The 17076-nt window shown below is 38.3% G+C and overlaps 1 long non-coding RNA gene across 1 annotated transcript in view; it reads left to right on the top strand.

Annotated features, from left to right (window-relative positions):
- Nucleotides 1-1215: 1215 nt before the first annotated feature.
- LOC138154963 (uncharacterized) overlaps nucleotides 1216-17076 on the top strand; it is a 54169-nt gene continuing 38308 nt past the window's right edge. Inside the window, exon 1 of the long non-coding RNA XR_011166722.1 lies at nucleotides 1216-1469. This is a non-coding gene — a long non-coding RNA (uncharacterized lncRNA). The remainder of the gene's footprint in view (nucleotides 1470-17076) is intronic.

Here is a 17076-nt window from a genome sequence, read left to right as displayed (position 1 = left end):
GGAAATGGGCAGAGTCTAAAATATATTAAGAATTTGGTTATCCAGTGGTTGAAAAATACCTCAATATATTTTGCATTAGTCAAATACATATGAGTGTTGATGATTTTGGTTACCATACTTTTGAAAAGATGTAGAAAAACTGGAGAAGGTTCAAACAGTAACAATGATAATTTAAAGGAGTGGGAAATTGGTATATAGGAAAACCAAAAGGAATTGGGTTTCTTAGACTAAAGAAAAAGTTTACGCTTGACAGCTATCAATTGTTGTTCAGTTGTGTCTGACTCTTTGTGACCCCATTTGGTGTTTTCTTTGGCAAAGATACTGGAGTGGTTTGCTATTTCTCTCTCCAGTTACAGATGAGGAACTGAGACAAACAGGGTTAAGTGACTTGTCCAGGGTCACACAGCTAGTAAGTGTCTGAGGCCAGATTTGAAGTCAGGAAAAAAATCTTCCAGACTCCAGGCCCAGCACTCTATATGCTACCCCACCTAGCTGCCTCCTGACAGGTATCTTGTTCAAGTATTTGAAGAATGTTTATGACAAGGATATCCATCAGGGATATTTTAGGTACAGGCAAGACAGAACTGAAATGGGTTTAAACTAAAGCCCTTTCATCAGCTACAAACAAGAACCTCATGACTGAGAAAAAATTGGAACAGGCTACTAGGGACAGTTGCGGGGTCCTTAGCCCTCAAAATCTGCAAGGAATCAGGATCTTTTTTGTTTGTCACTCATGCTTATAGGTACCACTGGCAGGCTGGAGATAGATGATGGGGAGTAAGGAAAGAAAAATAAAAAGAGGAAGATAGAAAAGGGGACAGGTAGAAGTTAGTTTTTCATAAGTGGCCTTAGAGGCACTTTTGTGCCGGTGGGCTTTTTAAAGTTTATTTCAGCAGTATTATTCTACAAAATATGACACATAACAGGTTTTTTAAAAATTGACTAATATAATCATGTACTTACAGTGGTTGAATGAATGAATCCTGGCTTCATGGAAATGTCTACACAGTCCTACAGGGAACAGTGCATATGCACAAGGGGAGAACTAATGGTTAATGAACTTTTAGACATTACATAAAACTTAAGTAGGATGGGAACTCAGGATTTAAAAGTCATCCCCTCATTTTTGCAAACAAGGAAATGAGTCAGAGAAGGGAAGTGATCTAATCAGTGTTACCTCGATAGTTAGTGGAGAGCTGACCATGAACTAGATTCCCTGTCTAGCTTCCTGTGTTCTGCACAGCTTCCCTATGCCCCTTCCTTATCTCCTTATTAACATACCAGCTCAAAGGCCAGAGCAATTTAAGCCAAGACAGACTTCGAAGCCCTCTTCGAGTCTCCACTGGAGGGTGGTTGCTGAGCAACTCAAATGGTAATGGACGTCAGGAATGTCCTGGCCAGTGCAATCATTCCTAGGACACTGTTCTGGTGCTCCCTGCCCACACTATAGCCCTATGATTTCTGAAAAGGTAAGTGAATTGGTCAATTTTTTCCCCCAAGCTATTGCACATCGTCCAAGAATATGACTACTTGATTGATGAAAGGAGACTAGAAGGCAGCATGGTACATGATTAGTGTAGTCTGGAGAGCTAAGTTCTATTCCCCAAATCCTTTTCTATACTACTGATAGACTCTGGGCATTCAAATTCTTTCTGTTTTCAATTTCTCTGTCTTTAGAATGGAGATAATAGTGGCTGTTCTTTGTCTACTTGACTGTGCTATTATGGTAATTACTTAATGTTGGCTTATAAAAATTCAGTGGATTAAAAGGAATGTCATAAATACCCTGTAAATATGAGGTTCTGTCATTTGTGATATGATTTATTTTCCTATAAAACAATGATTCTTGAACTTTTAGGTCTGTTGACCACTTGATACGTCTTAGAGACCATCTAATCCACTGTCTCATCTAATCTGATGTCTCTCACTTTACATATGAAGAAACTGAAACCTAATTTAAATTTATACCTCCAGTTGCTGGCAGAATGAGACATGACTAGAACTCAACTCTCCTGGCTTCCAATCTCATGCTTTATTCACTAAACTAAGCTGGGGCTAAAAGCCATCTACACAGTTCACTCCTTCTTAATGCTTCAAAAGGGAAAGATTGAAACACTATAATAATATGGGAAAATCTGCCTGGGTAATCAAGCAAGTATTCACTTATGGAACCCATGTGTTAATCGAGGAGATCTGGACCTCGTTCAATATTGGAGATATCAATAATGACATCATGGCTTGTGACGCTATCTAGATAAATAAGGGAACATTGGGTTTTGGCTTATTACTAGATCTCATGCCTCAATTCCCTTACAAACACCAAGCTAACCAGGCAAATGACAAATAATACAGAAATATACCAAAGTCCATAGGCAATTAAGGCAACAACCTCCTGATGAGTAGCCCTCTTTTATCCAGGGACACAATCCTCACTAAAGTGGGGAAAGAAATAAGGTTTGCTAACAAGAGAATTAACCCACAGCTGGAGAAAATCACCCTACAAGTTTGGTGATTTCCAAAGACCTGTATAGTTCTAGATTTAATATAATATTGCCCTGGGGCTGAGACTCTCTCAAACGTGGAAAATACTCTAGGTTGTTAGAGAGTCAACTCTCCTCCTCAAGACCTGCAAAATCCACATAACTTGCAGCACCTGTGAAGAGAAAAGCCTGGGTTTGCTCTTCTATCTCATGGTTTTGAACCTCCCCCAGGAATTTAGCATGGTCCAATAACTAAGCATAGTTGAGGAACTCCTGTGTCCTCTGCAACTACTACTTCAATGGGGCAGTAGCAGAGGGACACAGGAATGTTCAAATCACACCAAGATGCCTTATTATTAACATCTACTTTTTGAGAGTCTTAGAAGTTTTTTTTTTTAATAGCTGCTGTTGCTTCCCTCCATCTTCAGAACTGGCACCCATTTCCCACTAGAATTGCTATTGCTTTCTCAGCAAAGTGGCACAACTCTTTTAGAATGCAACCACCTAGAACACTCCTGAGGGCTAGTCAACATCTTTTCAACTCTGTTGTTATTTAAGCCTATAGCCCCATAGACTGGCATAGAAAAGGACCATTAGGGAGGATGGCAAGATGCTCCAATTCAACCTTCTCAGCAGGTCTCCAGCCTTTGCTCCTAGCTAATTTTGAACAAGTCCATTTACTATTTCTTTGCCTTAGGATTATAGACAGTATGCTTCTACCACATAATAGATTTATTATAACCTACCCTGGGGTTGAGGTCTACTCAAGCAGGCTGATACCTCTGTTGAGTAGTCTTTCTGAAGCTGGGATTAAACACTTGTACCCCTTTTCATTTGCCTTTTTCAACCCCCCTCTTTCCCCTGGGGATATGTGTCAGGATATGCAAATTGTTTTAATCCTTGGATAAATCTCAAAATATTAGTAATAATCCTGGATGTGGAAAGGGCAGAATTTGCTTAAGTTCCAATTACACTTAAGAACCTTCTATATATCCAGTTTTGTGCTGGGCACCAGGAGGTTACATAAAAAACACTTTCTCCCTACCTGCAAAGAACGTGTGGGTAACCAAAACCTTTAAATCTTTTCCCCCCTATAAACTGTTGTAAAGCCAGATCTTCCTCATCTTATACTTGCATACTTGATTTTTTGAACCTAAAAACAGGACTTTGTATTTATCCCTGTTAAATTTCATCCTGATGGCACAGAATTCTAATCTCTCAAGTAGGATCTCAATTCTTTAGCCATCATATTAGATATTCCATTTTTTGTGTTATCCAAAAATTTGGTGAATGTGATTCTATTTCTCTATAGTATGGTTTGCTCTTTCCCAATATGGCCAAGTTATAACTTCCTTCAGGGTCCCAGGGTTTGTACCATCATTGGTTTAATCCCCCATCAGATATGTTTCTCCTTCTATTTTAGAAGATCTCGTTCTAACTCACCAATTAATAGATATCTATTACATTCTGAAAAATATTTTTCCTTCAGAGATTTAGTTAGGAAAAAGTACAAACATTATTCCCTCCCTCTCCTGCCAATACCTCAGGTACATAAATTCCCTCATAATACCTTGGTTTCTGGGAAAATAAGCTCAAAACTTAGTTCAATTCCTATATAGCATTGCCTCTGCCAACTTCATGTCCAGATGAGACATGACAATTTAGTGAATCTTTGCACTGGGCTGGGGTCCTAAAGGTCATTCTCAAATATTACTTGTTCCGTGGGGCATATATGCTGTACTGGGAGCAAAACCCAGCTTGGATTCTGACTCCTTGATTCCTGTGGTTCACTCTTCCAACTTCTGAAACCCCCAAGGTCTGAGATTTTGCTTCCTTTAATCATAATGAAAAAGAACAAGCAAAAAGGCCTAGGACCAAGGGCTGTTTCTAGAGGCTAGATAACTTCTGAGGGGAGAAGACTCTAAGGCCCTTTCTCTTACCACGTCATCTCTCATCAGGTACAATAAGCAGTCCTTCAATGAAATGAAAAGAAAGGTACCTGAAAGCTGAGTTGTGCCTTTTTGAAGACACCTACAGTTCCAACTACATAGACAATCAAAAAAAGCTTCTCCAACCACAGTTAGCCATTCAGAACTTGTTACAGACTATGTACCTATGCTCTATAGTCTCTCAAAAGCCCTTCCCTTATGTGTTGTCACACTTTCCTGGAAACAAGCTCCCTAATGTGACCTCCACCTGAAGAGGGTACATTGGCCTACCAAGTTGATGGGACTTGCACATACATCAGACACTAATTGATTTTTAATCTAAGTCATAAAAATATTTAATAGGAAAGTACTAAAAATGAATTTCAATATGGATAGCACTATATATATACACATATGTGTTAGAATACCTATGAAAATGTATGGTATATTGTTAAATTATTATTGATATCTTTTAGAATTTTAAAAAATTTTATTCTGAACTTAATGAACAGTCTAAAAATTTCTGCACACAAATTTTCTGTGTACAAAGTGATAAGGGGATTAAATGTGAAAGTATAAAACTCTATTACCTACAGTTTGCTTTTTTAAAATGTATGTAAGAAATTTGTGTTATTTTTAAAGTTGTCCTGCTTGTCTGTTTCCCTCTAACTCCCTTCTGTTTCCTTCCATACATTTTTAAGAGATTTCAATGGCCCTCTTATATTTCCTTTCTTCAACAACATTGTCATGTCCCCTGAAATCCTATCACACACATCACCCCCCAAGTAAAAAGGGAAAAACATAGTCCTTGTAACAAATACATATAAGTCAAGCAAAATAAATCCATACATTTACCATTTTCAAAAATACATGTCTTGTTTTGTATCTTTGGTCCATCATGCCTCTGTCATTTTGGTGGGCATCATGCTTCCTCATCAGTCCTATGGAATTATCACATTTCATTGCTCTGAGCCCTTAGTTCTATTAGAGGAGCTGATACGCTGTTCTTGTTATGATAAAAATTGCTTTATGGGTTCTTCTCACTTTACTCTGCATCTGTTAATACGTGTCTTCCCAGGTTTCTCTAAATCTATACTTTTTGTCATTTATTATGGAAAAATAATATTCCATACCTTCATATACAATAATTTGTTCAGCCTATCCCCAAATGCTGGGTATGCCAATATCTTTTGTTCTTAAATTACTTTTGTTTCCAAATATATTCCATCTTTCCCCTACCTATAGAACCATTCCTTGTAACAAAGAAATGTTAAAATGAAAGAGCAAAAAATCAGTTCAGCAAACCCAAATAACCACCTTGGTCTTATCAACTGAGTATGACAATGTATACAGGATTTCATACCCCAAGTCCCTCAATTATGCAAATAAAGGAGGGAAGTCCATTTTCTTATCTTTTATTCAAGGACAAGCTTGGTCATGATAATCACACAGAGTTCAGTTGAAATTGTTTTGTGTTCCTTCCATTTACATTGTTATAGTCCTTGTACATATTGTTTTTATGGTTTTCCTTCATTTTATACTAGTTCATGTAAATATTCTCATGTTTCTCTGCATTTGTTATATTTGTCATTTCCTATGGCTTAGTAATCTTCCATTATGTGCAAGTTCCCCAATTTGTTTAACATTTTATCAATTGATGGACATCTCCTTTGTTTTCAATTCTATGCTACTACAAAAATTGTTACTATTATTAATATTTTGTCACAAAAAGGACATGTTGCTGTTGTTGTTGAGTCATTTCAGTCATTTCCAAACTTTCATGACCCCATTTGGGGTTTTTTTGGCAAAGATATTGGTTTGGATGCCATTTCCTTCTCTAGCTCATTTTACAGGAGAGGAAACTGAAGCAAGTAGGGTTAAGTGACTTGCCTGGGGTCACATAGCTAGTAAGTGTCTAAGGCCTGATTTGAATTCAGGAAAAGGAGTCTTCCTGACTCTAGGCCCAGCACTCTATGTACTGCACCACTTAGCTACCCCAATGAAGGCAATAAGCATGTGAATATGTATGTTGTGCTTTTTTTGTACCACTCAATCACTTCTGAACTAGAAAACAATCAAAAATAACAAAAACTCAGGGATGGAAGGACCGTCAGATATGATGTAGTCCAACCCCCTCATTTGATCTTCTTAGTTATCTTACACATTACTCATTCCATACACTCAATGGTCTAGCTAGTTACAGTTGGAATTCCTCATCTGTAATGCTCCATTCCTAGTTCCATGTCTTTGCATTGACTGTTTCCTATTCCTGGAGTGTTTTCCCTCCTCACTTCAGCCTCTTACAATCACTGGCTTCCCTCAAGGCTTAGCCTAAACACCATCTTCTATAGGAAACCCTGGCTAGTCACCCCAATTGTTAGTGCCTTTCCCTCCAAGGTTATCTTGTATTTACTCTTCTTTTATTTTGCATACATCTGTCTAGTATCGAAAGATAGCTTGGACAAGCACATGGGGGCACTAACCACCCACCCCCTTTCCCCTATTCCCAGTCATATGATTGAACTGGGTTTGGTCCACTAGAATCCAGCACCTGATGAGAGGGAACTCTCTTTTCTCACCTTTATTGGCTCATTAGCAAGCCTATACCATGATACCTTGGGGAATGAGGGCCTTCCCAAAAGAGAAAAGTAACAAAGTATAGTATGAATCAGGTGTGAGACAGGTAATTTATTCCTTTTCACACATATGCAAAAAGCTACACATAGAAGAATGACACCATGCATTAACAGAATTAATAGGATTAACAGAATTAGTACTTATAACTATGGTTATAATTATAATTTATGTATAATTATGATTTTAATTATAATTATAAATGATGAGTGGCTAAAGCCTCATCAGAACATCAAGCAATATTGCAAGATTGCTCATCAGGCATTTTATATTTCACCTCAGTCCTGTACTGTACAACTCTATCTATTACTTGTTTAGGGGTCAAGCTTCAATCAAACCTGTTGTTGATGACCATCCTCTCCAACGTAGGGTTTGTACCTGCCATACGTTGCTGCTCTGATGACATAACAACTACTAGATTTGAGAACTTCCCAGGACCTTCAGACCTCTGAAACTTTTCAGATCCCACCAGGCATGACAATGATATACTCATTTGACTAACACCAAAGAAGAACAAACACAAGAGAAGCAAAGGCAGCCATGTACTCACAAACTGGGAGAGAGAGAGCAATTCTGTTTCTTCTGCTTAACTCTCATGGAACAGTTAGAGACAGTCCACATGCTTCAAGAATGGAAAAGAAGAGAAAGATGGAGAGACCAGTGGCTCATTTTTATACATCCAATAAGTCATCATCTCTTTTGGTTCAGAAGTCAATTAAGGGACTCTTCAACATCTCACTTCGCAAACCCCTCCTTCAGCAAGCAGTCATATATGGCCAGAAGCAGGTCCTCCCCATGCTCCAAGCTTCCATGTGGCTCCCTGGAACTAGGAATGGTGACTGAGCATGCTGGGTGGGAAATGGAAAGGCCCCCACTATACATATATACATACATATATATGTATGTGTATATCATATATATATATATAATTATATATCCACCACTAGAATGTAAGCTGCTTGAGGGCAGGAATTATTCTCATTTTTTTCTGCTTAGCACAGTGCCTGGCCCACAACAAATACTTATTAAATACTTGTTTATTCAATTAATCAACAAGAATTTATCAAGTACTTCATATGTGCCAGGCACTCTTCCAGGCACTGGTGATATAAATGTAATGAATAAAAGAATCCCTGTTTGGGAATTGTAAGGAGGAGGACAACAATTACATATAGATGTATGTGCAGACTAAATATAAAGAAAATAAGTACATATTTAGGAGGGGAAGGTAGCATATAAGGAAAGGCTTCATGTGGAAGGCTGGTAGTACTCAAATTCTTTTTTTTTTTTTGCCTTTTGGAGGGCAATTGGGGTTAAATAACTTGCTCAAGGTTACATAGCTAGTTTTTTTTTGTGTGTGGGTGTTAAGTGTCTGAGGCCCAAACTGAACTCAGGTCCTCCTGACTCCAGGGCCGGCGCTTTACTCACTGCACCACCTAGCCGCCCCTTGAGTTATTTCTTGAAAGAAAAGATTGATTCTGTAGGGCAGAAGTGAGAAAGAATGGAATTCTCAGAATAGGAGGTGCCTAGTACAAAGCACCAAGGTGATTCAGTGGATAGAGCACTGAGCTTGGAGTCAGGAAGACCTGAGTTCAAATCTTGCCACTTTCCAGCTGTGCAACTCTGGGTAAGTCACTTAACCCTGTTTACCCCAGTTTTTTTCATCTGTAAAATGAGCTAGAAAAGAAATGGCAAACCATTCCAGTATCTTTGCCAAGAAAACCCCAAATGAAGTCATGAAGAGTCAGATATGACTAAACAACAACAAGGGATAGATTTGGGGGGGGGGGGGAAGAAAATTAGTTCTGTTTTGGGCATGTCTCAGATATTCCTGGGATAGCCAGTTTGAAATGTCCAATAGGCAATTGGTGATGTTGGACTGAAGATGGGGGGGGGGGGGTGGGGGGACTAGAGATAGAGATCTGTGAATCATTGGTATAAAAATGATAGCTAAATCTTTAAGTGCTGATGAGATCACCAAGAGAGAATGTAGAGAGAAGAATGTAGAAGAGAGAATCAATTTGGATTGACTTAGAGCCTTGGGGAACACCCACGGTTAGGGGTGTGATATGCATGATGAACAAGCAAAATAAATAAAGGAACAGGGAGAGGTTAGACAGGTAGGAGAAGAACCAGGAGAGAGAAGAATTCCAAAAACTCATTGAGGACGAAGTACTGTATCCAGGAGGAGAGGGTGGTCAATAGTATGAAATATCATAGATAGATTCAGAAAAATTGAGGACTGAGAAAACATTATATTTGGAAATTAATATATCTTTGGTAACTTTGGAGAGAGAAGTTTTAGTTGAGTGATGAAGTCAGAAATCAGATTGAAGATAGTTTGGAAGAGAGAGGAGAGGAAATGGAAAAATTAAGTCCAGACTAATTTTACTATGATTTTGATTAAGAAAGAAAAGAGATATTTTTAGGATGATCACTTGAGGATATAGTAGGGTCTAATGAAAGGAGCTTTGTTTTGTTTCGTTTTGTTTTTAAGATTAGGGGAGATCTGGGCATGTTTGAAGGTAGTAGGGAAGGGGATAGTAAGAGAGACAGAGACAGAGAGGGAGGGAGGAAGAAGAGAAAAAGAGGAGAAAGGGATGAGAGGGGGAAGGAGGGAGGAAATGAAAAAAGAAGGAAAGAAAAAGAAAGAAAGAAAGAAAGAAAGAAAGAAAGAAAGAAAGAAAGAAAGAAAGAAAGAAAGAAAGAAAGAAAGAAAGAAAGAAAGAAAGAGAAAGAAAGAAAGAAAGAAAGAAAGAAAGAAAGAAAGAAAGAAAGAAAGAAAGAAAGAAAGAAAGAAAGAAAGAAAAGGAAGGAAGAGAAAGAAAGGAAGGAGCAAAGAAACAGAAAGAAAAGAAGGAAGGGAAGGGAAGAGAGAGAGAAAAATAATCTATTGGAGAAGGGAGGGAATGAGATCGAGTGCATATGCATTTATCTTGGTAAGGAGAAAGGCAACTGCAATATGAGAGACTGGGGAAAGAAGAACAAGGTAAAGAGTTGGAGAATGATGTCAGTGGAGTCTGAGACAAATAGATGATAGGAGAGCGCTCATATTTTATAGCCTCAATGTTATCAGCGAATAGGTCAGGTCCTGGGGTGGGAGAGAAGGAGAGCTCTGAGAGGCTTCAGGAAAGAAGAGAGTATTTGAAGTGGGGAAATCAATTAGGGAGGACTGAAAGGACTGCCTTGACGCAGGGAGGGTCTGGTTAGAGAAAGACAACACGAATGTATAATGTACCCAGTGAGCGTAGTTGTAGGATTTCTTCTACCTCTGTTCAGTCATTTAACACTTGTGTGCTTCCTGTGAGCCAGGCACTGTGCTAAGCTCTGGGGATACAAAAAGAGGCAAAAAATAGTTCCTGCCCTCAAGGAGCTTCATTAATAAGCATTCTAAGGTGTTGAGAGATTCATGTGATTTGTGCCAAGGATTTAATGTTTGAGCATGGTTTTGCTTTGTATACCTAAAGTATACACTCAGTTTATATGCATGTTACATCACAAATGAAAACTCTCAAGGTAGTTGTGGTTACATAGAAGTCTAATAATTTGGAAATAATTCTAGACTGAAATCCTTTCCCAACACTCTTCTCCTGGGTTACTGGAAAGTCTCAAATGCAGGAGATCTCAGATTCAGGGGAAATCGATTTCTTTAGACTATTCTGGGGGCAGTGCTCTGAAACTCCAATTCTCTTCAGAGAAGGAATGTCTAGAAGAAGCCTGTTTTGGTTTATTTGCATTAGCAACTGGGACTAAGTCTAGGTGAGGTTCTCCTGATTATTATTTTTTCCAGAAACAGAAGTAGGTAGGTTGGTTTGACTTTTAAAGGAAACTTCTCTCCAGGTCCTTGATGACTAATGCAGGCCCACACCCAGATAGCTGTGGGTTGTGTCTTCACATGTTTCAGGGCAGAAGACATAACCCTGGGGGATATTTATCTGAAGCAATCCCAAGGCTTCCAGGAGCTTGCCAATTGCACAAGGGGCAGGGACACCTGTACTAAGGAGAGAAGTGTTGCCTGTACGTTAGGCAGCAATACCACCATTGTGCTGCGGCTCCCCCCACTCCCTCACTCCACACATCCAAACACCTCCCCACCTTCCCTTGAGCTATAATTATAACCAGATTACATGTTGGGAATTGACTGACTTGCACTCCAAGTCTCAGACAGTCTATTAACTTTCATTTAGCTCCTTTTAAGGCAAACCAGTATAGGGTGAGGGGCAAGGACAAAGTAGAACATGAAAGTGACCCTAGACTTTCTTTAGGATGATTGGAAACTAAGCATTGTGGTCTAAGGCACTGAAGTACACAGTTAAGAAAACTGGATACTCATCCAGGGGCAAAAATTGTTTTAAAATGCTCAAAAGGGGCTGTAGCTTCAGCTTTCCTATCCCATCCCTCAGGCAACTCTGAGTTTCATTCCTGGTTTTGTCCCTTCTTTCTTCATGACTCAGAGAGACTGCCCCTTGCCTTAGTTTCTCCATTTGCAGAATATGGTTATAAGTCACCATCCCCAGGAGAGGATGAATCTGTCTCTCATCAAGGTCAAACCCCAAGTAGACTGTCTGTCCAAATTCTTCTGTGGTCCTGGAATTCAGTTCTATCAAAAAGTTCAATACTTCGAGGGTTCATGATTTCATGTACATGAGGTAGACTCTGAGGTAGATTTCAATTCCTCTACTCCTTAAGAGACATCTTTGTGAATTGCTATAATCCCCCCAGATTCATTACTAAGCGGCCAAGCCTCTAGCTGTGGGACTCTCCAACTGGTCCACAAACAGTAGACAAAGCCAGTCTGGTTTGACTTGGCCTTGACAGGACTTGGGCTCCACTGGTAGAGCTTTTAAGAACTCAGGATTCTGACAACATGATGAGGCATTGGAGTAAGAATACTTCAGTCCCATCAAATACTGCTTCAGATAAGGAAGTCATCATTTGGGGCTTAGAAATCTTGTTACACTTAGAGTCAGTCAGTAACAAACCAGTCAACGAATATTTATTAAGTGTCTACAGTATGCCAGGGCAGCTAGGTGGCCCAGTGGATAGAGCACTGGACCTGGAAGTCAAGAAGACTCATCTTCCTGACTTCAAATCCAGCCTCAGATACTTACTAGTTGTGTGACCCTGGACAGGTAACTTAACCATATTTGCCTCGGTTTCCTCACCTGTAAAATTAACTGGAGAAGGAAATGGCAAACCTCTTCAGTATCTTTGCCAAGAAAACTCCATGTGGTGTCACAAACAATCAGATGGGACTGAGAGGACTGAACAAAAAAAACACAAACAGTGTGCCAAGTACAGTGCTGAGCACTAAGACATAAAGAAAAGCAAAAATAATCCCGTTTTCAAGGAGTTCCCACAATAATGGAAGAGATAAAATCTACTTAACTAATTACATAGAAGATATATACAGAGTAGACAGAGGCGGTCTGAAAGGGGAAGGTAGCGGCTGCTTCGGGAGGGCGAAGCAGAACTTAGCATACTTTTCATTGATTTTCAGTTCCAAGGAAAATTAACCTAGGTTTTCAAGCAAATACGGTCTGTGCAGCTCCCCCAAATTGTTAATTTTTTAAAAGTTATATTTTAGTTTCTGTTTTAAAAAAAAAAAACATTATCAGTAGAGGTAACACTATGTTCTTATTGAAGGATGTATTATCTTAAAAGCTCACTGATAAATTTAAATAAAAAACACATTTTATAGTAGCAAAAAAACTGGGCCCCAAGCGGAGCCCTTGAGCTGGAAATATTTGAACAAGCTGTGGTACATGAACATAATGTAATATCATTACAGTAGAAGAAATTATAAATGTGATTAATTAATTTTAAAATTTTTATTCATTTTGGACTTAAATACAAAGAGGGGGAAAAAGAACATTTCCATGTATACAGCACAGCATAAAGAGAGGATTCAATATAAAACCATAAATTACCATTTCAGATTGTTTACTTTTTTTTTGAAAACTATGTAATAAATACTACACATTGTTTTTAAAACTACCTTGCTTTTCTGTACTTCATTCTAAGTTTTCTTTTGTTCTCTTCTGTCTGCTTTCTTTTTCTCCCTCCCTCCCCACCCTGCCCTAAAGAAGGCTACAATTAAACATAGATACACATAGAACACACATGCATATACACACCCAAATATATATATAATAATGTACATACTTCTATTTATCAGTTCTTTCTCTGGAGGTGGATAGTATCTTTGTTCATATGTCCTTTGTAGTTGGTTTGTATATTTATGATACTCAAGATGAATTAGTCAATCAAAGTTGTTCTTACAACAATATTTCAATTCTTCATTTCACTTTTCATCATTTCATGTAAGTCTTCCCATGTTTTTCTAAAATCAACCAACTCAAAAAAAAATAAATTAAAAAATCAACCAACTCATCATTTCTTATAGCACAGTTTCCATCACAATCATATACTACAGGGGCGGCTAGTTGGCTCAGTGAATAGAGCACCAACCCTGGAGTCAGGACGACCTGAGTTCAAATTTGACTTCAGACACTTAACACAAAAAACTAGCCGTGTGACTTGGGCAAGTCACTTAACCCCAATTGCCCTACCTTCCCCCTTCAAAAAAAGAAACAAAAGACAATCATGTACTACAACTTACTTAGCCATTCCCCAATTGAAAGGCATCTTATCATTTTACTGATAGGTGTAGGAAGATATCTCAAAGTTGTTTTAATTTGCATTTCTCTAATTAATAATGTGAATGTGATTAATCTAAAAGAACATGGCAAGAAATAGGAATATATGCAGAATGAAGAAAGTAAAAATAGTAGAACAGCATATATCATACTGCAGTAATGTTCAAGCCAACCAACCACTAAAAGGAATTTCAATGAGCAATCTTCATCCCAGAGAACAAATGTTTAGTGGAAATGGGAGACTACAGATGCAGAATGTTGTATATGTTATCAAATATGGTTGCTTCATCAATCAGTTTTACTTAACTACTTTTCTGTTATTAGACAGAGTTCAGTGGGGTAGGAAGTAGGAAACTACTGTGGTATTTTTTTAAAAAGCATGAGTAAAAAAATTTTTAAAGAAAAATTCAAATTGATAATGATGATAAGTATTGGGACTAGTCACATACACTAATACACTATTGGCAGAGCTCTGGATTGGTCCAACCATCCTGTAAGCAATTTAGAATTATGTTTTAAAAATGATTGTAATGTTTATAACTTTTGACCTAAAGATCCCATTGCTACATGGCACCAAGAAGGTCAGAGATAGAAGGAAATGTCCCATGGATTCCAAGATATTTATAGCATCCCTTTCCGTGGTAGCAAAGAATTGAAAACAAAGTAAATGGCCATCATCTAGGAACTGACTAAAAGAATTTGGGTTCCATGAATTTAATGGAATATTACTTCACTGTCAAAAACAATGAATATTACAAATACAGAATAACATGGGAAGACATATACGAACAGATCCAAAGTGAAATAAGTAGATGAGAACCAGAAATACAATATATACACTGAATTCAAAATGAATAGAAAAATAACCACATAAAATATAATAAAACAATAACCAAAATACAATAAAAATGATAACCAACAAATTAATGCTATGAAATTATAATGATCAAATTTGACTCCAAAGGAAAAAATATGAGACTGTATCTCTCTCCTTTCTCCAAAGATGTGGGAGACTATATGTGTGGGGAAGAGCATAGAATGTTGGATCTAGTTGATGTATTGGCTAGTTTTGCTGAACTATTTATAGTCTCTTTTTTATTCTTTGTTATAAAGGATGGTTCTCTGGGAGGGGGAGGGAAGGATATATTGGATAATGTAATCAAGCAACAAATATTTATTAAGTGCCTATTATGTGCCAGGCATAGCCTTATGCTCTGGGAATATAAAGACAAAGAAAACTGAACAATTCCCACTTTTAAAAAATTAATTAATTCGTTTATTTTTAGTTTTCAACATTTACTTCCATAAGTTTTAAATTTTCTTCTCCTCCCTCCTGAAGATGGCATGCAATATGATATGGTTCAACACATACAGTCCTATTAAACACATTTTCACATTAGTCATGTTGCATAGAAGAATTATAATGAATGGGAGAGACTATGAGAAAGAGAAAACAAAACAAAAAAAAAAAAACAGTCTGCTTCACTCTTCATTCAGACTCCATGGTTCTTTCTCTGGATGTGGATGGCATTTACCATCATGAGTCCTTTGGGCTTGTTTTAGGTCCTTGCATTGCTGAGAAGGGCTAAGTCTATCGAAACAATTCCTACTCTTATGGAGTTTACATTCTGTCAGGGGAAACAACATGTCCATACATATATGTGTAAACAGAATAAATTCAGGATAAATGCTAAGTAAAATAAAGGTAGTTAAACACAAGTTAGGGTTGGGGGGCATCATGAAAGATTTTGCATAGAAAGCATCACTTCAACTGTGTCATGAAGGAAGTGAGGGATTCTGTGAGGCCTCTGAGGCTTAACATGGTGTTCTGGTGGTTTAAGTTCCAAACTGGAACAAAATAAACCCTCATAGGAGAGCTAATGGCTTAAGAAAAAGAAATTTCCTTAGTAGTCCCTTGGAAAGGATATTCATCAAGGATACAGCATTGATTCATTTGGGTACAGCTTCTCTACCTTCACATCCACCATGGTGTCACAGTGGTCAGACCTGTGTGTGAAGCCGGAGGGAGGAGATCCTGACTTCTCTCGCGTTGGCTTGGATACTTAGGCCACCAAAAAGCTATGGCAAACATTCAAGTCTTAGTCTCTTGAGCCAATTAAGTCTCAAAGACAGTTTTAATAACTTTTAAGGAAAAGGGTTTTTTTTTTCCTATTTAAGGAAAAGTCTGTGTGGGGTAGAAACTTATGAAAAGCTAGACCAGACTATATGGTAGGGCCCTAGAGAAAACCAGCCTACTCTGAGTGACAAGGAACCTAGGAGATATTACTGCTTCAACAGATGCAAAGGTAAAAAAGGAGTGCATTTAAGACATGAGGAGAGGCAGTGAAAAAGAACAGAGAGGAGATGAAGCGCCATCTATGCAAAATGGGGAACAGCTGGCTAGTTTGTCTGGACCATAGAGTGAAAAAAGGGGAATATATATAATGAGTCTGGAAAGATAGGTTAGAGCGGGGTTGTGAAGGGTTTTAAAAGACAGAGGAATTTATATTTTATCCTAAAGAATAATAGGAGCATGGGGTGTCAAGATGATGGAGTATATAGAAGAACAGTGAGCTCAACCCCCAATTCTTGAAAACAGATTTAGAAAACACATCATATTGAACTCTGATGGGGAAAGCCAAGAAAAAGGCCCAGTGAGTCATTTTTCCATCCTATGTTGGCACACAGAGACAGAGAAGCTTGTGAACACTGGGGAGGGGGTCTGTCCAGAAGTATGCCAACTATGGAGCACCCCCTGAGGGAGGCTGAGCATTAGGACAAGAGGGGTTCCCAGACCTATGGTAGTTTGCTGTGTGGGAACATGTGCTAATTGGCAGCTTTGGGATCTGGGTCGCAGTTCTAAGATGTACTGAGAGGGGTACCTACACCTAGGAGTATTTTACTGGCTTAGGGAAGCCTCAGGCTATAGTCTGTATACCAAAAGAGGAGGAAGTTAAGAAGAAAGCAGCAGCAGTAGTATGCCTCACATCCCAGGAGCAGAATAGAATAAATAAAATAAAAATAAATAAATAATAATTAAAAAAAAAAGCAGAATAGAATAAAAAATCATTTCTAGCATCTAGCCCAGTCTGAAGCCTACAGAGGAATAAGTAGGGCAAGGAGTCCAGAACAAAGTGAAGCCTGTTGTTCCATCACTCTGAAACAGGCTAATAGTGGCTGAGTCCAGCAGCAGTCTACTATGACTCAGACACAAACCCATGGAGTCTATTAAGAGAAGACCAGGGAGTGTTTTGATACCATAAGAGAAAGTTTTAAATGGGGATTCGCTATCTTGGAAAGAGAAAGGAAGGTTAGGGAAAATTATCCCCCATAATAATGTAGACATCTGTACAAACAAGGAGGATGATGAGGGGG

This window comes from Petaurus breviceps, unplaced genomic scaffold (assembly GCF_028583685.1).
Source record: "Petaurus breviceps papuanus isolate PSGF00001 unplaced genomic scaffold, PetGlider_PUasm1.0 91133, whole genome shotgun sequence".
NCBI classification, from domain to species: Eukaryota; Metazoa; Chordata; class Mammalia; order Diprotodontia; family Petauridae; genus Petaurus; species Petaurus breviceps.
This window is presented reverse-complemented; position numbering and strand designations above follow the sequence as displayed.